This window comes from Primulina tabacum, chromosome 12, assembly GCF_025594145.1.
Source record: "Primulina tabacum isolate GXHZ01 chromosome 12, ASM2559414v2, whole genome shotgun sequence".
NCBI lineage: Eukaryota > Viridiplantae > Streptophyta > Magnoliopsida > Lamiales > Gesneriaceae > Primulina > Primulina tabacum.
In genome coordinates, this window is record NC_134561.1 from 17,660,786 (window position 1) to 17,684,688 (window position 23,903).

Sequence of the window (23,903 nt, forward strand, 5' to 3'; positions counted from 1 at the left end):
TCTAGATAAAGTTGTGGTTATTATAATTACAAGCACTGATATACTTTTATAGATACACTCCTCGTGGGAACGGGACTTTACTCTTTTATATTAAAACTTGACAACCGTACGCTTGCAAGCGAAAAATACGCAACAAGTTTTTAGCGCCGTTGCCGGTGAGTGTTGATTTTAAATTTATATCAGTATTATTACCAAGTATTTTAGATTTAATTTAGATTTGTTTTTATTTTATTATAGTAATCACTGATTGTTCCTTTTCTTTGTTTGACTGTGCATCAAAAGCTCCGAAAGTCTCGACTTACTTATCTTTGATCCTGAGATCGAAATAACTGCAAGGAGATTAAAAAAATTGAGAAGATAAGATATTCAAGCAATGGCCGAAAATAGATAGGACAACAGCTAAAACCCGCCAGAAGCTATACCCATCAGAGATCACTTCAGAGCAGTGATCAACACACATTATCTGGGATAGCTCGGGGGATTATAAATGTAAAAATTTTTGAGCCGAATGATGAAACTTAAAATTAATAATTTATTATATGTTAAAACCTATATTTTAAAATTTAAGTTTTATTAAAATTATAAAATTATGTTATTTTAGTATTGTTTGTTTATATTTAAGTGTCTTACTAAATACGTTTTATTTTCAGGTTTTCTACGTGTTGGTAAAATAATGATAACTCAAGCTACAAAATTCAAATAGAGGTGATTCAAATATGTTTGGAATTCTTGAGAAATTATCTACAACTTTGCAGAAGACATGATTGCCTAAAAAGTTCATGAAGATGATCAAATTGTGCAAATATCAAAAGGAGGACATATTTACTTTTACTATGACCAGCTTATAGTAAAAAATCACAAATAATTCAATATTAACCAAATGAGGTGAACCAAGTGACCAAATTCATCTACAGACAATTCGCTACATGTTTTTTATTTTGAGCCAAGTCAAATTCGGTGCTTAAAGTCGTGGAACATAGTATTGAAAGAAGGGCCATGGAATTGAAGTTTGAGGAGACACAAACTACTATTACAACTACATTGCATTATTAAAATTATTGATCCTTTCTCTCATTTGGCCTATAAATAGATGCATTGTGCTAGCTTGAGAATCATTCTATCTTATTGTAAAATATAGTGTGAGTGTGTATCAAAGTTCTAAGTTCCAATATTTTTTCTTTCATTTTCTTAACTATGACTAATGATTTTAGTGTTGATCAAAAGTAAGCTCATGGCAAGCTAATCTATTATGTCAAGGTGAAGATGATGAATTCTTGGTGAAGTGAGATTGCTTATATTTTGTATATTCTTTCTTTATTTCATTTCATTTAGCTAATTTTTTTTTTTATTATAGGTATAAAAATGAATTATTTGTTGTTATCAATTTACATCAAATGCTTAATACAATTGAAGTGGTTATCTTGATTTGTTGTTTAATTTTGATACAATAAATATTTCATCAATTATCATTATTGTTAAATTATATATATATGTATATATATATATTTATATAATTATATCATATATTTCATTTAGACGATAGCGTGGCTCTGCCGGTTGTTCTAAATGCAATATTATGGTTTAATACTAACATCTAACAATCTAACAATCTAACATTTACTTTATCGCAACTAAATTTTATTTTTCTCATCTAACTTTTACTTTATCGCGACTAACTTTTACTTTTTTGCATTTAACTTTTACTTTCCCGCAACTAACTTTTACTTTATCGCAACTAACTTATTAAATCCTATATTTCATTTAGGCAATAGCGTGGCTCTGCCGATTGTTCTAAATGAAATATAATGATTTAATTTAACATTTACTTTATGAAATTATATATTTATATAGTTATATATATAATCATAGGTACCATATATAAAATATCGGTTAATTCGGTATTTTCTATAGTGGGAACTATATTATATTATATGTGTGTTTAATTATTTAATTTTTCTTGGAACTATTATTTATGGTGGTTTCCTTTGTTTTACTTTTAGTTAAACAATATTACATAAACCAAGAATAAATTCTTGAGCCTTGACAAAATTTGTAATTTGTAAACTTCATTCTTGAATTTGGTAATTTATAAATTAATAAATTTAAACTAAAAATAACCTCTCTGTGGATCGATCTCGTACTCACAAAATATATTACTTGCAGACAACCTACACTTGGGTGAATTATAATTTAAGCAGTAGCAAGTTTTTGGCGCCGTTGCCGGGGAGGTATAAATTCAGTTTATATTTGTTATTTATGTTTTATTTATAAGTATTGTGTTGTTTTTATTTGTATGAGTATTTGGAGTCGAAAAAAAAGTGATAGACTTATTCGAGTATCTGAAAATAATTTAAACATTGATGATAATTCAAATAATCAAGATAATAATAATAATAATAATAATAATAATAATAATAATAATAATCAAGAACATGATCAATTAAGAACACTTGGGCACCATATGAATCCTATTAGAACTAGTGCCCCATCTTGTTTAGTTTTTCCTCCTGATGCATCTACTTTCAATTTTAAACCTCAAATTATTCAACTTTTACCAAATTTTCATGGCTTAGATTCTGAAAATCCATATTTACATCTAAGAGAATTTGAGGAAGTTTGTAACACTTATAATGATCAAAATTGTAGCATGGATATAGTTCGATTAAAGCTTTTTCCTCTTTCTTTAAAAGATAAAGCTAAAACATGGCTACAAAATTTAAGATCAAGTTCAATAAGATCATGGGAAGAAATGCAACAACAATTTCTCAAAAAAATTTTCCCTTCCCATAGAACAAACTCTTTCAAAAGACAAATTACAACTTTTTCTCAAAAACAAGGAGAAACATTTTATCAATGTTGGGATAGATATAAAGAATTACTTAATACATGCCCACATCATGGTTTTGAAACATGGAGAATAGTTCTCACTTTTATGAAGGTCTTATACCTAAAGATAGGCAAATGATGGAATTATGTGTAATGGAACTTTTGAAGATAAAAACCCAAATGAAGCTATGGAGTATTTGGATTCATTAGAAGAAAAAGTTCAAAATTGGGATAATATAGGCACAATAGAACCACCAACAACTAAAATCAATAATTCAACAAATGGGGGTGGTATCTATAATCTTAAAGACGATACAGATATTCAAGCTAAACTTGCATCTTTAACAAGAAAAATTGAGTCATTAGAAATGAAAAAAAGTGGTCAATTAAAAAGTATTCAAGAAATTGTTTGTCATAAATGTGATACACATGATCATTCTACAAAAAATTGTCCAACATTACCTTCATTTAAAGAATGTCTCCATGAACAATCAAATTATGTTAACAATTATAAAAAACCAATATTAGATCATTTTTCACAATCATATAATCTTGGATGGAAAAATCATCCTAATTTTAGTTGGAGGATTGATAATAATGCACAACCCTCACAACAATATTTTCAAAATAACCAAAATCATCAAGGTTATATTCCTTATGTTAGACCTCCAAGAAAAAACTTTGAAGATGTAATTCATGCATTTATCCAAAAGCAAGAGTCTATCAATATTCAAAACAGTCAATCTATGAGTGATTTGAAAGAAACTCTTGCAAAATTTGCATCTGCACTTAATATTCATGAAAAAGGAAAATTTCCATCTCAACCTCAACCTAATCCTAAAAATCAAAATCAAGAATTAAAAAATGAAAAAATTGATCAAATAAAATCTGTTATTACCCTTAGAAGTGGTAAAATAGTTAATGATCCATATAGTAATGAAAACAAGGATCATTTAAAATCAAAGAGTAAGGATGATAATCCTGATACTTTTGAAAATGATGATACCTTAAATTCTAAGAATAATATGGTGAATGATAAATCATCTGAAATAGTAAATGAGTCAAATAAACCTCCACCATTTCCTCATGCATTAACAAATCATAAAAAACAAAAAAGTGATTCTGATATCTATGAAGTTTTTAAACAAATAAAGATAAATATTCCATTATTAGATGCTATTAAACAAGTACCTTCCTATGCAAAATTTTTAAAAAACTTATGTACTGTGAAGAGAAAATTGCATGTGAAAAAGAAAGCATTCTTGGCTGAACAAGTAAGTTCTATTCTACAAAATAATTCAAGTTTAAAATATAAAGATCCTGGTTGTCCAACAATTTCATGTATTACTGGAGAAAATAAAATTAAAAAAGCTTTGTTAGATTTGGGAGCAAGTGTGAATTTACTTCCTTATTCAGTTTATGAAAAACTTAATTTAGGTGAATTAAAACCCACTTCGTTACTCTCTTACTGGCGGATAGGTCAATCAAAATACCTAGAGGTATTGTAGAAGATGTGTTGGTTCAAGTTGATAAATTCATATATCCTGTAGATTTTATTGTCTTGGATACACAACCAATAGAAGTACATAATGAAATTTCAGTAATATTGGGACGACCATTTCTAGCAACTTCAAATGTTTTAATTAATTGTCGAAATGGAATAATGAAATTGTCTTTTGGAAATATGACTCTAGAACTTAATGTGTTCAATTTATGTAAACAACCAAGTATAAATGAAAATGAATATGATAATGAAATAGAAACAATTGTGGAAGAAAATATACAAGAAGAAAATCAAAAATCTGAAGTTTTTTCAATTGAAAGTTTTGAGTCTAAAATAATTTTAAAGAAGATGATAATACAAAACTTGAATTAAAAGTTTTACCATTAGAATTGAAATATGTATTTCTTGGTGAAAATAAAACATGCCATGTTGTAATTTCTTCCACTCTTTTACAAAATCAAGAAGAAGATTTAATTATCTTACTTAAAAATTATAAAAATGCAATTGGATGGACTGTGAAAGATATAAAAGGTAAAAATCATTTAATTCGCACACATAGAATTCACCCAAGTGTAGGTTGTCTGCAAGTAATATATTTCGTGAGTACGAGATAGATCCACAGAAAGGTTATTTTTTGTTTAAATTTATAATTTGTAAACTTCATTCTTGAATTTGGTAATTTATAAATTAATATATTTGTTAATTATAAATTAAGTTTATATTTGTTAACATTCTTTGTGGTTGTTGATATGTTTTACCATTTTCTTCCAAGTGAATTCTATGTGTGCAAATTAAAGGATTTATACCTTTTATATCTTTCAAAGTCCATCCAATTGCATTTTTATATTTTTTAAGTAAGATAATTAAATATTCTTCTTGATTTGGTAAAAGAGTGGAAGAAACTACAACAGGGCATATTTTATTTTCACCAAGAAATACATATTTCAATTCTAATGGTAAAACTTTTAATCCAAGTTTTGTATTATCATCTTCTTTAAAATTATTTTCAGACTCAAAACTTTCAATTGAAAAAACTTCAGATTTTTTATTTTCTTCTTGTATATTTTCTTCCACAATTGTTTCTATTTCATTATCATATTCATTTTCATTTATATTTGGTTGTTTAGATAAATTGAACACATTAAGTTCTAGAGTCATATTTCCAAAAGACAATTTCATTATTCCATTTCGACAATTAATTAAAGCATTTGAAGTTGCTAGAAATGGTCGTCCAAATATTACTGGAATTTCATTATGTACTTCTATTGATTGTGTATCCAAGACAATAAAATCTACAGGATATATGAATTTATCAACTTGAACCAACACATCTTCTACAATACCTCTAGGTATTTTGATTGACCTATCCGCCAGTAAGAGAGTTACAGAAGTGAGTTTTAATTCACCTAAATTAAGTTTTTCATAAACTGAATAAGGAAGTAAATTCACACTTGCTCCCAAATCTAACAAAGCTTTTTTAATTTTATTTTCTCCAATAATATATGAAATTGTTGGACAACCAGGATCTTTATATTTTAAACTTGAATTATTTTGTAGAATAGAACTTACTTGTTCAGCCAAGAATGCTTTCTTTTTCACATTCAATTTTCTCTTCACAGTACATAAGTCTTTTAAAAATTTTTCATAGGAAGGTACTTGTTTAATAGCATCTAATAATGGAATATTTATCTTTACTTGTTTAAAAACTTCATAGATATCAGAATCACTTTTTTGTTTTTTATGATTTGTTAATGAATGAGGAAATGGTGGAGGTTTATTTGACTCATTTACTATTTCAGATGATTTACCATTCACCATATTATTCTTAGAATTTAAGGTATCATCATTTTCAAAAGTATCAGGATTATCATCCTTACTCTTTGATTTTAAATGATCCTTGTTTTCATTACTATATGGATCATTAACTATTTTACCACTTCTAAGGGTAATAACAGATTTTATTTGATCAATTTTTTCATTTTTTAATTCTTGATTTTGATTTTTAGGATTAGGTTGAGGTTGAAATGGAAATTTTTCTTTTTCATGAATATTAAGTGCAGATGCAAATTTTGCAAGAGTTTCTTTTAAATCACTCATAGATTGACTGTTTTGAATATTGATAGACTCTTGCTTTTGGATAAATGCATGAATTACATCTTCAAAGTTTTTTCTTGGAGGTCTAACATAAGGAATATAACCTTGATGATTTTGGTTATTTTGAAAATATTGTTGTGAGGGTTGTGCATTATTATCAATCCTGCAACTAAAATTAGGATGCTTTTTCCATCCAAGATTATATGATTGTGAAAAAGGATCTAATATTTGTTTTTTATAATTGTTAACATAATTTGATTGTTCATGGAGACATTCTTTAAATGAAGGTAATGTTGGACAATCTTTTGTAGAATGATCATGTGTATCACATATATGACAAACAATTTCTTGAATACTTTTTAATTGACCACTTTTTTTCATTTCTAATGACTCAATTTTTCTTGCTAAAGATGCAAGTTTAGCTTGAATATCTGTATCGTCTTTAAGATTATAGATACCACCCCCATTTGTTGAATTATTGATTTTAGTTGTTGGTGGATCTATTGTGCCTATATTATCCCAATTTTGAGCATTTTCTGCTAATGAATCCAAATACTCCATAGCTTCATTTGGGTTTTTATTTTCAAAAGTTCCATTACACATGAATTCTTTCATTTGCCTATCTTTAGGTATAAGACCTTCATAAAAGTGAGAAACTATTCTCCATGTTTCAAAACCATGATGTGGGCATGTATTAAGTAATTCTTTATATCTATTCCAACATTGATAAAATGTTTCTCTTTGGTTTTGAGAAAAAGTTGTAATTTGTCTTTTGAAAGAGTTTGTTCTATGGGAAGGGAAAAACTTTTTGAGAAATTGTTGTTGCATTTCTTCCCATGATCTTATTGAACTTGATCTTAAATTTTGTAGCTATGTTTTAGCTTTATCTTTTAAAGAAAAAGGAAAAAGCTTTAATCGAACTATATCCATGCTACAATTTTGATCATTATAAGTGTTACAAACTTCCTCAAATTCTCTTAGATGTAAATATGGATTTTCAGAATCTAAGCCATGAAAATTTGGTAAAAGTTGAATAATTTGAGGTTTAAAGTTGAAAGTAGATGCATCAGGAGAAAAAACTAAACAAGATGGGGCACTAGTTCTAATAGGATTCATATGGTGCCCAAGTGTTCTTAATTGATCATGTTCTTGATTATTATTATTATTATTATTTTGATTATTTGAATTATAATCCATGTTTAAATTATTTTCAGATACTCCAATAAGTCTACTACTTTTTTCGACTCCAAATACTCATACAAGTAAAAACAACACAATATTTATAAATAAAACATAAATAACAAATATAAACTTAATTTATACCTCCCCGGCAACGGCGCCAAAAACTTGCTACTACTTAAATTATAATTCACCCAAGTGTAGGTTGTCTGCAAGTAATATATTTCGTGAGTACGAGATCGATCCACAGAGAGGTTATTTTTAGTTTAAATTTATTAATTTATAAATTACCAAATTCAAGAATGAAGTTTACAAATTATAAATTTAAACTAAAAATAACCTCTCTGTGGATCGATCTCGTACTCACGAAATATATTACTTGCAGACAACCAACACTTGGGTGAATTATAATTTAAGTAGTAGCAAAACAAAGGAAACAACCATAAATAATGGTTCCAAGAAAAATTAAATAATTAAACACACATATAATATAATATAGTTCCCACTATAGAAAATACCGAATTAACCGATAATTTATAAATGGTACCTATGATTATATATATAACTATATAAATATATAATTTCATAAAGTAAATATTAAATTAAATCATTATAATTCATTTAGAACAACCGGCAGAGCCACGCTATTGCCTAAATGAAATATAGGATTTAATAAGTTAGTTGCGATAAAGTAAAAGTTAGTTGCAAAAAAGTAAAAGTTAGTTGCGATAAAGTAAAAGTTAGATACGAAAAATAAAAGTTAGTTGCGATAAAGTAAATGTTAGATTGTTTGATGTTAGTATTAAATCATAATATTGCATTTAGAACAACCGGCAGAGCCACGCTATCGTCTAAATGAAATATATGATATAATTATATAAATATATATATATATATATGTAATATATAATATAACAATAATAATAATTGATGAAATATTTATTGTATCAAAATTAAACAACAAATCAAGATAACCACCTTAATGGTATCAAGCATTTGATGTAAATTGATAACAACAAATAATTCATTTTTATACCTACAATAAAAGAAAATTAGCTAAATGAAATGAAATAAAGAAAGAATATACAAAATATAAACAATCTTACTTCACCAAGAATTCATCCTCTTCACCTTGACAAAATAGATTAGCTTGTCATGAGCTTACTTTTGATCAACACTAAAATCATCACTCATAGTTAAGAAAATGAAAGAAAAAATATTGGAACTTAGAACTTTGATACACACTCACACTATATTTTACAATGAGATAGAATGATTCTTAAGCTAGCACAATGCCTCTATTTATAGGCCAAATGAGAGAAATGGTCAAAAATTTTAATAATGCCATGTAGTTGTAATAGTAGTTTTTGTCTCCTCAAACTTCAATTCCATGACCTTTCTTTCAATGCTATGTTCCACGACTTTAAGCACCGAATTTGACTTGGCTCAAAATAAAAAACATGTAAGGAATTGTCTGTAGATGAATTTGGCCACTTGGTACACCTCATTTGGTTAAAAATTGAATTATTTATGATTTTTTATTATAATCTGGTCATAGTAAAAGTAAATCTGTCCTCCTTTGGATATTTGCACAATTTGATCATCTTCATGAACTTTTTAGGCAATCATGTCTTCTGCAAAATTGTAGATAATTTCTCAAGGATTTCAAACATATTTGAATCACCTCCATTTGAATTTTGTAGCTTGAGTTATCATTATTTTACCAACACGTAGAAAACCTGAAAATAAAACATATTTAGTAAGACACTTAAATATAAACAAGCATTACTAAAATAACATATTTTATATTTTTAATGAAACTAAAATTTTAAAATATAGGTTTTAACATATAATAAATTATTAATTTTAAGTTTCATCACTGAAGCCTTCCCTGATAAATATGGTTCAACATAACCAATTTGGGGGAGCCGCCACCATAGATCTTCACCTTCATTTGAGGACTTTCCTAGAGATTACAGATACAGTAAATATTAATAATGTATATGATGATATTATTAGATTGCATTTGTTTCTGTTTTCTCTCAGGGACCAAGCAAGAGGATGGCTCCAATCGCTTCCTTTGGGGAGTAACACGACATGGCAGGAGTTAGCAACGGAGTTCCTTGCTAAGTATTTTCCCTCTGCGAAGTCTAAACAGTTGGAGATTGAAGTTAGTACTTTTAGGCAGACTGACTTTGAGTAGCTGTATGAGGCATGAGAGAGGTATAAAAAACTGCTCAAAAAATGCCCAAACCATGGTTTTGAAGATCGGGTGCGGATTGAATTATTTTACAACGGTTTGAATAGGCAAACAAGGGGAACTGTGGATGCAGCGGCTGGTGGCACGATCTTTGCTAAATCGCTTGATCAAGCGTATGATTTTCTTGAACAGATGACTATAAACAGTTACAGTGGCCGTCTGAGTGGTCAGGATTAAAGAAGACAGTCAGGAGTAAAGGAGACAGCTAGAGTGTATTCTATAGATCCTATTACATCACTCACTACCCAAGTTTAAGAATTGACTACATAGATTGCATCTATGAATAAGGTGAGCACAAAAGAGGCTTAAATTGCATCAATTGTCGTTGAAGAACCACATCTTCTTGATGAGGCTCAGTATATCAACAACATGAATTTTGGTGGGTATGGAGGATATCGAGGTAACCTTTCCCCTAACACTTATCATCCTGCTTTGAGAAATCATGAAAAATTTTTGTATGCTGTTGGAACATTTAATGTTCGAAATCTTTATTTCGATGTTAAAAAAACTTGTTATTTTGTTTCTAATAAATTTACGTAAGTGCGTAGAAAGCTGAAACTGATCAGGATTCGAACTGATCAGTTATTGAGCCAAAACTGAAGCTATCGAGACACAAACTGAAAGTGACAATTGATTGCCCAAACTGAACCAGTCCAACTGAAATATCAAAGACCAGTTCAGTTGATAGGCGATTTAGCATAAGATCTTCAGAAGCCTGGCCAGCTGACGAAGAGTTCATGAAACGTCTGCCCCCTTTTTTTTATTGCTTAAAAAGTACTAATTTTTTTTTCTTTCAAACCTCACTAAATCTGCCAAATCCTTACTATACATAAAAATATTTTCATAAAATATTTAGCAACATTTTTTTAAAAATAAATCAACCAACTACTAATTGAAAATCAAGTGAAATAGTCATAATAGGAAATCGTCAAATGTTTTACCAAACTTTAGGAAATCGTCAAATGTTTTACCAAACCTAAAAAACAATAAATTTGAAAAGTATACATATACTAAACCTCTCAAAAATCTCTCAAAAGTATAAATAAATAGTCGTAAAATCTTTAACGTAAATCTTAAGTGCTGAAAAGTAGAAGCGCTGGTCCTCGGATCATGTGAACATTCAGTCCAGTCAGGTCAACCATCAAGACCTCCATCAAACTCACCTACATCCATCACATCTAGTGAGTCTAAAGACTCAACACTAACAAATAATACGTATAAAAATCACAAGCAACAGTGAAAATACTTTTACGTAAAAATAACATTTTCATGACATGCAAAAATAAAACTTTACCTTTTCCTTTTCCTCAAACATAACATAAAATATTTTATCATGATCATAAACATTTTCCTTTTTATTGAATATAGATCGTTAATTGTGACTTTCCTCAACCCTCAAAAAGTCGATGGATCAATCTACATGAAACCGAAACCGCAGTACTGGGCGGCAGGGACACCAACAACAATATCACCGATCAACTGGGCCATGGCCTATCCTCATCGAATGAAAATACGATCGTCGGGCTCCATCTGGGGCCTTCTCCCATAAATGGGCTCCCTCTGGGGGGCCTTTTCCCTCACGATATTCCCATTCTTACCTCAAATCCTCATATCCTCAATAGTCACAATTACTTCACTTCCTTCAACGTTTTACATTCTCATCACTTTATAAAAATCATGCATAACATATCATTTTTGTTTTTGAAACCAAGCATGCAACATATCTTTTAAATGTCATCCTTAAATCATCAAAATCCATAGACATTTAAAAATCATAATTTAACATGTAAAAATTCATAAACATTTGAAATAATCATATTAGCATATAAAACAACATTCAGAGCACTGCTAGGACGTCTAACATTTTTCGAGTGTAAAATGACCATTTTACTCCTGGAACTAAAACTTTCCCAATTTACCCCTAAACCTTAAAACGACGACCAGAATCCCTCCAAACTTAACTTATCGACCTAAAATTCACCCATAAACATTCCTTAGACGTAAACTTAACCCATCAACTAAAATTCGAAAATTCGTTTTAAAACTTGAACCAAAATCTCAGTTTTAACCCGAATAAATTCGAAACTCGCCCAAACTTTACCGAATTCAAACCTTAAACTACCAGCACCTAACTAACCCTTTTCCAACCCAAAACAACATGTTTAGGACCCTAAAAAATTGACTTAGACCCTGCTGTATTTTTCTGTGGGTCTGAACCAATACTAGCCCAACCATGCCGCCGTTTTTTTTCTTCGACCTTAGCCTCGAGCCATGAGGACCAGACCTATACCAGCCCACTCAGGACCATAATGGACTCCCTAGACCGCCCCATGACCACGCTGCAACTCCCCATGCACAGCCTGTGCAAGAACACCCAAGAAGCTTGCGCCTACCCTATCCTTAAGCCACAACCGATCGGCCCTTTGCTACCCCTGGACCAGACGATGTCTGACCCTCCCAGTGTCGTGACCCACGCCCTGGACAGCCTCTGGAACAATCCCTAAGGCTGCTCGTCACCTTAACATCAGCCACCCCATGGCCGACCCCTTTTCATGCAAGAAAACCCAAGACCCGACCAGCCCTTCATCCTGTCCGTAACAGATCCTACAGCCACTCACCTTGGCCCCTAAACCTTCTGTAAATCGCCCCCTCACACACCCTTACCATGGCAACCCCTTCCAGCAGCAAGAGTCAACAAGAAACATCAAGAAAAATCAAAATTTTCATGTAAAATTTCTTAAAAACGAAAATATCCAGAAGCTTATCATATGTTTCATGCAAATACATATAAACACGCATAATATGATGTGAGCGATGAAGAAAGGGAGATTAAGGCGTGCCTTTGCGTGTACCACGCTCAAAACTCGGTTCTAGACGCGTAGAAATTTAGCCGGAGTGCCGGGGAACGCTTGCTGGAATTTTTTCTTAAAAAGTAGCATGAAAACCCTCTAAAATTCTGTGTGTGATCGTGTATGCTTGGCTGCCAGGGAAGATATCAGCCTAGACGTGAATTATGATAGGTTTTATAGGGTTTTAAAACTCTTATTTAATATAAATAATTGTGTATTTTGTTAGGCCCAATAACTTAGGTAGGATAAGCCCATTAGGCCCATTAACACGTAGGTAAAATATTTCGTGTCGGGAAGTTTTCGAAAATATTATTTGGGTTCTCAAAAAGCTTCTATTTTCATCGAAAATCGTTTACCGGTTGAAAATACGGCTCGGCGTGTAAAAGTAACTTAAAAACATTATTTTTGAAAAATATAACACCATAATTTAAATAAGTAAAATAATCCTTTTAATAAAAATATTTTCTCTTTTTTGGTCTCCCGGTCTCTGTTCCTCGATCCCGTCTTGAATATCCCTTAAAAATACAATTTTTATGCATCATGACAATTAAATCTTATTTAACATATAATCATGCATGTCACATAGTCAATTAAGCAATTAAATCAATTAATTACTCATTTTCCATATTTCCTAGATTTGCATGCAGTTGGATTACGTCGTCTTAATTTTGGACCTTACAATTACTCCCCTCTCTTAAATAAAATTTGGTCCCTCTCGGTTTTCCAAATAGGTTCCTCTTCTGAGTGATTCAGCCACTTGACCTTGACCATTGAAATGACTTTGTTTCGCAGTCTCCTTTCTTGTCTTGTCAAGATTTGGACAAGTGTTTCTTCATAGCACATGTGATGGATTCGACATTTACTTCCGCAGCATCGAAATATGGAACAAATTGTGAACTCCCGAAAGCATCAGTGGCAATGCCACTCTATAGGCTAGTGTCCCAATACTCTCCAAAATTTCAAATGGACCAATAAACCTTGGACTAAGCTTGCCTTTCTTGCCAAAGCGCATAACACCCTTCATAGGTGCTATTTTCACAAATCATTGGTCACCCACTTCAAACTCTAAGTCCCTTCGTCTCTTGTCAGCATAACTCCTTTGTCGGCTTTGTGCAGTCTTCATTCTCTCACGAATTTTGACTACGAGCTCGGCAGTCTCTTTAATCATATCCGGACCAATCTCTCTTCTTTCCCCAATCTCGTCCCAATTAATAGGAGATCTACATTTTCTTCTATAAAGTGCCTCAAACGGAGCCATCCAGATAGATGATTGGAAACTATTGTTGTAGGTGAACTCCACTAGAGGTAATTTTGGTTCCCAATTGCCTTGGAAATCAATAACTCATGCTCGCAGTAGATCTTCCGAAATTTGCATAACTCTTTCGGAGTGACCATCGGTTTGAGGATGGAATGCTGTACTGAATAATAACTTGGTCCCCATCGCTTCATGAAGACTCTTCCAAAAAGATGACGTGAATCTCGGGTCTCTATCAGATAGAATAGATACAAGAATCCCATGCGGCCGAACTATCTCTCGAACGTATAACTCCACATACTGAAACATGGTGAAGGTCGTCTTAATAGGTAGAAAATGCACTGATTTCGTAAGACGATACACTATCACCCAAATGGCATTTAATCCCTTAACAGTCTTCGGAAATCCCACAACAAAGTCCATAGTGATGTTTTCCCATTTTCACTCGGAAAAAAAAAGTGGCTTAAGCTTCCCCGCTGGCCTCTAATGCTCTGCTCTAACTTGCTGACAAGTCAAACACTCGGATACAAATCTCAAAATATCTCTCTTCATGCCTGACCACCAATATAACAACTGCAAATCTTTACACATCTTCGTGCTTCCCGGATGGATGGAATATGGTGTTTCATGAGCTTCCTTCATAATAAGATCTCTCAAAGAATCATCACTAGGAACCCATAAACGATCTCGATAACGAACTAAACCATCCATCTCGAAATATGACTTCCGGCCCTTGGCATCATCTCTAGCTCTCCACTTTTGCAACTGCTCATCAATGGACTGTCCTTCACGAATTCTATCCCTTGAAGTCAACTGTACTGATAATGTGGCAAGATTAGGGTCCTCGCCCCTAGCATACACTGTAAGCTCAAACCGCTGTATCTCGGACTGCAGCGGTCTTTGGAGTGATAATTGAGTGATAACTGCTGCTTTTCTGCTTAGTGCGTCTGCCACAACATTAGCTTTTCCCGGATGATAGCTCATCTCACAGTCGTAGTCCTTTACCAATTAAAGCCATCTTCACTTTCTCATATTCAATTCCTTTTGGGTGAAGAAGTATTTCAAACTTTTATGATCGGTGAATATTTTGCATTTCTCCCCATAAAGGTAGTGTCTCCATATCTTCAAAGCAAAGACTACTGCTGCAAGCTCAAGATCATGAGTAGGGTTGTTTTCTCGTGGATTTTCAACTGTCTCGACGCATAGGCTATAACTCGGTCAATTTGCATCAGAACTGCGCCCAACCCAAGTTTATATGCGTCGGTATACAAAACATATTCTCCTTGCCCAGATGGCATAGATAACACTGGTGCTGAAATCAAGGCTTGCTTTAACTTATCAAAACTATCTTGACACTCGGGTCCCCATACAAACTTTGCATTCTTCTTTGTCAAGGCGGTCATGGGTACCGCTATAGATGAGAACCCCTGAATGAACTTGCGATAATAGCCAGCTAGTCCCAAGAAACTGCGAATATCGGTAACAATCTTTGGTACTGGCCACTCCTTCACTGACTCAACTTTACTTGGATCGACTTCAACGCCATCACTAGAAATGATGTGGCCTAAGAATGCCACTCTATCAAGTCAAAACTCGCACTTGCTGAATTTTGCATAAAACTTCCTATCTTTCAAAACTTGCAGTGCTGTCCTCAAATGACGACTATGCTCCTCCTTGCTCTTAGAATATATCAAAATATCATCAATGAAGACTATAATAAACTGATCCAGATATGGCTGAAATACGCGATCCATGAGATCCATGAAGATCACTGGCGCATTGGTCAACCCAAATGGCATGACCATAAACTCATAGTGCCCATATCTAGTACAAAACGCCGTCTTGTGAACATCAGAGTCCTTCACCTTCAATTGATGGTATCCAGAACGAAGATCAATTTTTGAGAATATTGATGCTCCTTGCAACTAATCAAATAAATCTTCGATTCTTGGCAGTGGATAATTATTCTTAATAGTGACCCTATTAAGCTCTCGATAATCAATGCAAAGCCGCATACTACCATCTTTCTTTTTCACAAATAATACCGGTGCGCCCCATGGGGAATAACTAGGGTGAATAAAACCCTTGTCTAGCAATTCTTGGATTTGATCTTCTAGTTCTTTCATTTCAGCAGGTGCTAGACGATAAGGTGCTTTGGATATAGGTACTGTGCTCGACATTAGATAAATAGAGAATTTCACCTCACGATCGGGTGGAATGCCAGAAACGTCCTCGGAAAATACGCTAGGAAAATCTCTGAAAACAACAACATCCTCAAATTTTTGACTGAAAAAAGCATGTGCGGTAGTGACACATGCTAGAAAAGCTTGGCATCTACGTTTAATAAGCTTCCTCGCACATAGACAAGAGATGATGAGCGGCATTTGTTTGTTTCTCGCCGCCTCAAAGACAAAAGATTTACCACTAGGTGTTCTAATAGATATTGATCGCTGACGGAAATCAATCGAAGCTCCATTCACTGATAGCCAATCCATACCGAGTATAATATTAAATTCGGGCATATGAAGCACAATAAGATATGCCCGGACCACATCTTTGCATAAACGAAGCTCCATATTCTTGACAATTTTAGACGTGAGCATTTGATCACCGGAAGGAATAGAAACTTTGAAACCCAAACCCATATTTTGAGGAGTAATATTCAGTCTTTTGATGAAGGTTTCAGATATGAATGAATGTGTAGCTCTTGAATCTAGCAATGCACAGGTAGCTACACCTAGGATGACGATCCTCCCTGCAACGAAAATGTCTTTTAAATCTTTTCGTGTTGAAACTTAAGGATTTACTATCATTAATTTTCCCAAAGTTTTGTGAAGATTGCATGTTGAATTTAAGCATTTTTTGAAAAATTACATTTTTGCCCTCAAATTTTTTGAAATTTATATTCTAGTCCCCAAATTTTCGGATAATTGCAATTTGGCCCTTATATATTCGAAAATTTTCATTTTAGTCCCTTAAATTTCGAAAAGTACATTAGGGTCCTTAAGAATTCGGTAATTGCATTAAAGCCCCTTATCTTTTGGTTAATTACGAATAGGTCCCTTAACTTTTGAGAATTTCATTTAAGTCCACAAAATTTCGAAATTTTTTTAATTAAGTCTCTCAATTTCAAAAATTGCCCATTTTCCCCTTAAAATTCGAAACTCTTATAAATCCCTTAATTATTATTTTTCTTTAATTTTGGTCCTAAAACCTTTTATTTGGAATTAGTTCATCCTTCACATAAATTAAGGCACAAAATTCAATACCAATTTCTATGGTTCCTAAGATCATCTCTTAAGTCCGACTAAGTAGAACATGCAACCTAATTCCACTGGGTTAAATCTTGTTCCAAATTCATTTCTAATAACCAATTTAACATTTCATGCATTAATAAGCAATATAAAAATGTTAAATGACTAGGTTACCCGTGATAAGCGTAGTGTCTGGCTCCTCCTCTGCTTCTTCTGCATGCATGACATAAGCTCGTGCTGTAGTAGATGATTTCTATCATTGGGCAATCAGCAGCCTTGTCCATTCTCCTTGCAGTAGAAACATTTGTATCACATGTAGCAGCATCCCCTGGAGGAGGTGGTGGGGGTGCATTTCCTTCTAAAGCACATGTAGCAGCATCCCCTGGAGGAGGTGGTGGGGGTGCATTTCCTTGATGATTCACACTGTTCTCTTCTTGATTCGCAATAATTGGTGCACGTCTAGGAGGCATTTTATCTGAATGTTTTCCAAATTCTAACGTAACCAACATGCATTTAAATCTAAGTTCTCTAATTATGTGACATATCCTAACTCATTTAGCAATTAAGCATGCAAAGCATAAATACTCAAAAAGTTCGTAAATACATAAAGTAAACATATTATTCATGTCATCATGCAGTTAACATCATACTGAATCATATAAAGGATGTAAAAAGACTTACAATTTGAGGCTTGACTACTGATCTTCCCGGCGCTGATGGTGGCACAACCCTTTTACAAGACCATTGCTCTGATACCAACTGAAACGTCTTCCCCTTTTTTTTATTGCATAAAAAGTACTAGAATTTTTTTTTTCAAACCTCACTAAATCAGCTGAACCCTTACTATACATAAAAATATTTTCATAAAATATTTTGCACCATTTTTTTAAAAATAAACCCAACCAACTAGTAATTGAAAATCAAGTGAAATAGTTATAATATGAAATCGTCGAATGTTTTACCAAACCTAAAAAACAATAAATTTGAAAATTATAGCACATACTAAACCTCTTAAAAATCTCTCAAAAGCATAAATAAATAGTCGTAAAATCTTTAACGTAAATCATAAACGTAAATCATAAATGCGGAAAAGTAGAAGCGCTGGTCCTCGGGTCATGTGCACCTTCAGTCCAGTCAGGTCAACCATCAAGACCACCATCAAACTCACCTGAATCCATCACACCGAGTGAGTCTAAAGACTCAATACACCATAATATTTATAACAAATAATACGTATAAAAATCACAAACAGTAGTGAAAATACTTTTACGTAAAAATAGCATTTTCATGACATGCGAACATAAAACTTAACCTTTTCTTTTACCTCAAACATAACATAAAACATTTTATCATGATCATAAACATTTTTCTTTTTATTGAATTCAAATCGTTAATTGTGACTTTCCTCAATTCTCAAAAAGTCGATGGATCCATCTACATGAAACCGCAGTACTGGGCGGCGGGGACACCTGCAACACTCTCACCGGTCAACTGGTCCCTGGCCAATCCTCATCGAATGAAAATACGATCGTCGGGCTCTCTCTGTGGCCTTCTCCCATAAATGGGCTCTCTCTGGGGCCTTTTCCCTCACGATATTCCCATTCTTACCTCAAATCCTCACATCCTCAATAGTCACAATTACTTCACTTCCTTCAACGTTTTACATTCCCATCACTTTATAAAAATCATGCATAACATATCATTTTTATTTTGAAACCAAGCATGTAACATATATTTTAAATGTCATCCTTAAATCATCAAAATCCATAGACATTTAAAAATCATAATTTAACATGTAAAAATTCATAAACATTTGAAATAATCATATTAGCATATAAAACATCATTCAGAGCACTGCCAGGACGTCTAACATTTATCAGGTTTAAAATGATCATTTTACCCCTGGAACTAAAACTTTCCCAATTTACCCCTAAACCTTAAAACGACGACCAGAATCCCTCCAAAATTAACTTATCGACCTAAAATTCACCCATAAACATTCCTTAGATGTAAACTTAACCCCTCGACTAAAATTCGAAAATTCGTTTTAAAACTTGAACCGAAGTCCCAGTTTTAACCCGAATAAATTCGAAACTCGTCCAAACTTTACCGAATTCGAACCCTAAACTACCAGCACCTAACTAACCCTTTTCCAACCCAAAACAACATGTTTAGGACCCTCGAAAATTGACTTAGACCCTGCTGTATTTTTCTGAGGGTCCGAACCAATACTAGCCCAACCATGCTGCTGTTTTTTTCTTCGACCTTTGCCTCGAGCCATGAGGACCAGACCTATACCAGCCCAATCAGGACCCTAATGGACTCCCTAGACCGCCCCATGACTACGGTGCAACCCACCATGCACAGCCTGTGCAAGAACACCCAAGAAGCTTGTGCCTACCCTATCCTTAAGCCACAACTGATCGGCCCTTTGCTACCCCTGGACCAGACAATGTCTGACCCTCCCAGGGTCATGACCCACGCCCTGGACACCCTCTGGAACCAGCTCTAAGGCCGCTCATCGCTTGCACATCGCCACCCATGGCCGACCCCTTTCATACAAGAAAACCCAAGACCCGACCAGCCCTTCATCCTGCCCGTAACAGATCCTCCAGCCACTCACCTTGGCCCCTAAACCTACTGTAAATTACCCCCTCACACACCCTTACCATGGCAGCCCATTCCAGCAACAAGAGTCAACAATAAACATCAAGAAAACTCAAGATTTTCATGTAAAAATTCTTAAAAACGAAAATATCCAGAAGCTTATCATATGTTTCATGAAAATACATATAAACATCATAATATGATGTGAGCGATGAAGAATGGGAGATTAAGGCGTGCCTTTGCGTGTACCATGCTCGAAACTCGGTTCTAGACAAGTAGGAATTTAGCCGGAGTGCCGGGGAACGCTTCCTGGAATTTTTTCTTCAAAAGTAGCGTGGAAACCCTCTAAAATTCTTTGTGTGATCGTGTATGCTCGGCTGCCAGGGAAGATATCAGCCTAGACGTGAATTATGATAGGTTTTCTAGGGTTTTAAAACTCTTATTTGATATAAATAATTGTGTATTTTGTTAGGCCCAATAACTTAGGTAGGATAAGCCCAATAGGCCCATTAACACGTAGGTAAAATATTTCGTGTCGGGATGTTTTCGAAAATATTAGTCGGGTTCACAAAAAGCTTCTATTTTCGTCGAAAATCGTTACCGGTTAAAAATACGACTCGGCGGGTAAAAGTACCCTAAAAACATTATTTTTGAAAAATATAACTCCATAATTTAAATAAGTAAAAATAATCCTTTTAATAAAAATATTTTCTCTTTTTCGGTCTCCCGGTCTCCGTTCCTCGATCGCATTTTGAATATCCCTTAAAAATACAATTTTTATGCATCATGACAATTAAATCCTATTTAACATATAATCATGCATGTCACATAATCAATGAAGAAATTAAATAAATTAATTACTCATTTTCCATATTTCCTTGATTTGCATGCAGTTAGATTAAGTCGTCTTAGTTTTGGACTTTATAGTTCAACTGATGAAGAGACCAACTGACCAGTTCAACTAAATAGTGAAATCAGTTCAGCTGACGAGCCAACTGATTTCACCAAACCAGTTCAAGACTAGTTCAACTGACTAGTTCAGAGCATCAGTTAGGAGCTGATCAGTTTGCAGAACACGAAAAGCCTATCTAAGTGGAATTCAGCTGTGCACATTGGTATAAAGGCAATTTTCCGATCAAAGAACAATAATGAACGTTGCAGCAGAGCTTAAAGTCAAAATACGTTCCAGAATGGCTGTCAGAATGTGACATCTACTAATTTAAAATGCTGCTAAATTTTTATTTTACAAGATCATTATTCGAAATAAACATTTAAATAATGTGAAAGAAATATGCCGTCTTAAAATAATCGTGAACAATCGACAAAAAAATACTATAGTTTAATAATTGCCAACTCGGCCTCAATCATGCATAAATAAAATAAAACGAGTAAAATCCTGAAAATCAATAGCATAACGTATTAAACGTATAACACTGATCATGTCTACTAAACGCTCATAAAAACGTGATGCGTGGAAAAATGTGGTTCTCGGGTTGTGCGTGCACATCCAGCCCTGCCTACTCAGAGTTCGGCACCTCCAGTATCCTCATCCAAATGCTCACCTGCATCACACACGCCTAGTGAGTCTAAAGACTCAACACACCTGTATCGCTAATAGCAAATACATATACGTAGCACACAGCAGGGAAAAATATCGTATTCAACATACAAATTCATGATCATGGAAAAACGTATGCATAATCGTAACCTGTCAAAACATAATAATAACCATAGCATGTATCATCATATAAACATATACATATTCGTTTTCTTAATTTGAATTCAGTTCATTAGCTGTGAGCCTGTGACTTGTATTATCATGTCAGTCGATGGATCCATCTACGTGTAACTGCGGTACCCAACAACGGGGACATCAGCGACAGCATTACCCGCCCACTGCACTAAGACTTGGCCTTACATATCATCGTATTAACATATTCTTATTAGTCACAACCAACTCCATTCCTTCAAAACATGTCATCATATTCATCACTTAATAAAACATGCATATACATAAACTTTTCTTAAAATCAAGCACGCAACGTAATTTTCATAATTTCATAAAAATTGTATTCATGGTGCATAACACTTTAAAAGCATGATAAATTTGTGCTCAGGGCGATGTCAGGACCAAAAACTGCAAATGACCATTTTGCCTCTGGAAACCCAAAATGACCGTTTTACCCCTGGACCTCTAAATTTCGACCAGAAGTTTACCAAACTCCTTAAAATACCCCAAAACATAATTATAATCATCCCTTAATCGTAAACTCGAGCTTGTTACGATCTTAAACTATTTGTTTTAAAACTTGGACCGAAGTCCCGGTTTTAACCCGAATCGACCCGAAACTTAATCGAATTTTACCAAACTTTTACCATACCTAAACCACACTCTAACAACCCTTAAACCTCACATTCCAGCCCACTGTGACTCCATAAAATATGACCAAAAGCTGCTGGAAAAATCTGCATGATCGCCCCTCGAAACCCTAGACTCTCACTTTCCATATTTTCGATCCTAGCCTACAACCGACGGGACCAGCCATGCACCAGCCTCTCCTAGACCACTTCAGGACCTTACTGGACCTACTGATCCCATGGCCATAGCTCCATGCAAGCCGTGAAGCGCAGCCAATCCCTCAAGAACAAGCACGGTCGTGCCTTACCCGAATCACAACCGGCTCCTAACTTTTCCACTTCTTTCCTAGCCGAGACCAGCTGGTTATTGACCACCCCTAGTCTCGGTTAGACCCTCCTGGATTGCACCTTAGCATGGTTCAACTCTTCCCCAGCCATGCCTTCCCAAACCCTCACCAAACGCCAAGGAAAGTTCTAGCTGCCTAGACAAACAATAGGCGCTCACCTATACCATACACCCTTAAACCTTCAGCACTGTGTCACCTAATCTGACAACATACAAATCCCCTTAGAAACTCTGAAAAATTGGCATCCCCTTCCAGCAAATCAATAAAATCTCAGTATGCATTATAAAAGTGCAATTTTTGTGACAAAACTTGAACAAAACGTAACCGCACATTAGATCAAAGGATGGACATGCATTTACATATATTTCAGCAATACTATGGCGTGAATGAGGAGAAAAAATGAAATACAAGCGTGCCTTGATGTGTAGATGCTCGAAAACTCGAAGAATCGCGCGTCGGGGAAGCACCGGAGGAGCGGAGAGGTAACTTGTTTAAAGGAATAATGGATTGTTGAAGCTTGCTGAATGTTTGCTGCTGTAATTAACGTGAAAGAGGCTGCTGGAGGATGAGGTGGGTGGACACTCAATATAAACTAGGTTTAGGGTTTTGCTAATTAAGTTTAAGCCATAAAATAATACACTAATGGGTCCTTAATTAAAAATTAAAAGGTTAAAAAGGGTTTCGAGCCCATTAAGGACTAAAATAAACCCAACAAGCCTAATAACACTCCCAAAAAATATTTTGTTTAAGTACGTTTTTGAAAATATCGCCCGAGCCCTCAAAAAGTCCCCCGATTAGATAAAATTTGCGCACCGATTAAAAATATAACCCGGTGGGTAAAAATGCCCAACCAAGGCCCATTTTTAAAAATCATACTTAAAAACACCTCATATTAAATAATTAAAAATAAATATTCAATAAATTGTTTTTCCTGAATATCCCCGGTCTCCGTCCCTCGTTCGAGCGCGAAATGCAACTTAAAATCCCAATGCATGAAACTTTTAAAATAATCGTGAAGTGAATCCTATCATGCGATAATTATGCATTAAATGCATAAAAAAAAATAAACACATAATTTAAATAAAACCCTAAATTTCATGCATTCAGGTTACGTAACTGCAACGAACATATTTGATGAGTCTTGATGTAAAATCACATTGCCTATATAAATACAAGATCAATACCATCAACAAGTGTGTGAAGAAAGGGTGTCGAAAAACAAGTGTGCATATCAGCTTACAAGAAGCAACCAGCCCAGATTTGAGGGAACACTTCATCGTGTTATCAGCATAGATTAGAAGCACAATTCCTCAGTGTGTGAGAACACTTACGTGTTGTATTCATAGATCATTTCTCACACACACACACAC

General features: G+C 33.9%; 1 non-coding gene across 1 annotated transcript; it reads right to left on the reverse strand.

The window, feature by feature from the left end:
* Positions 1-2,795: 2,795 nt before the first annotated feature.
* Positions 2,796-2,904, reverse strand: LOC142521546 (small nucleolar RNA R71). Its single transcript, XR_012814254.1, has one exon. It is a non-coding gene; the product is annotated as a small nucleolar RNA R71 (small nucleolar RNA).
* Positions 2,905-23,903: the final 20,999 nt, after the last annotated feature.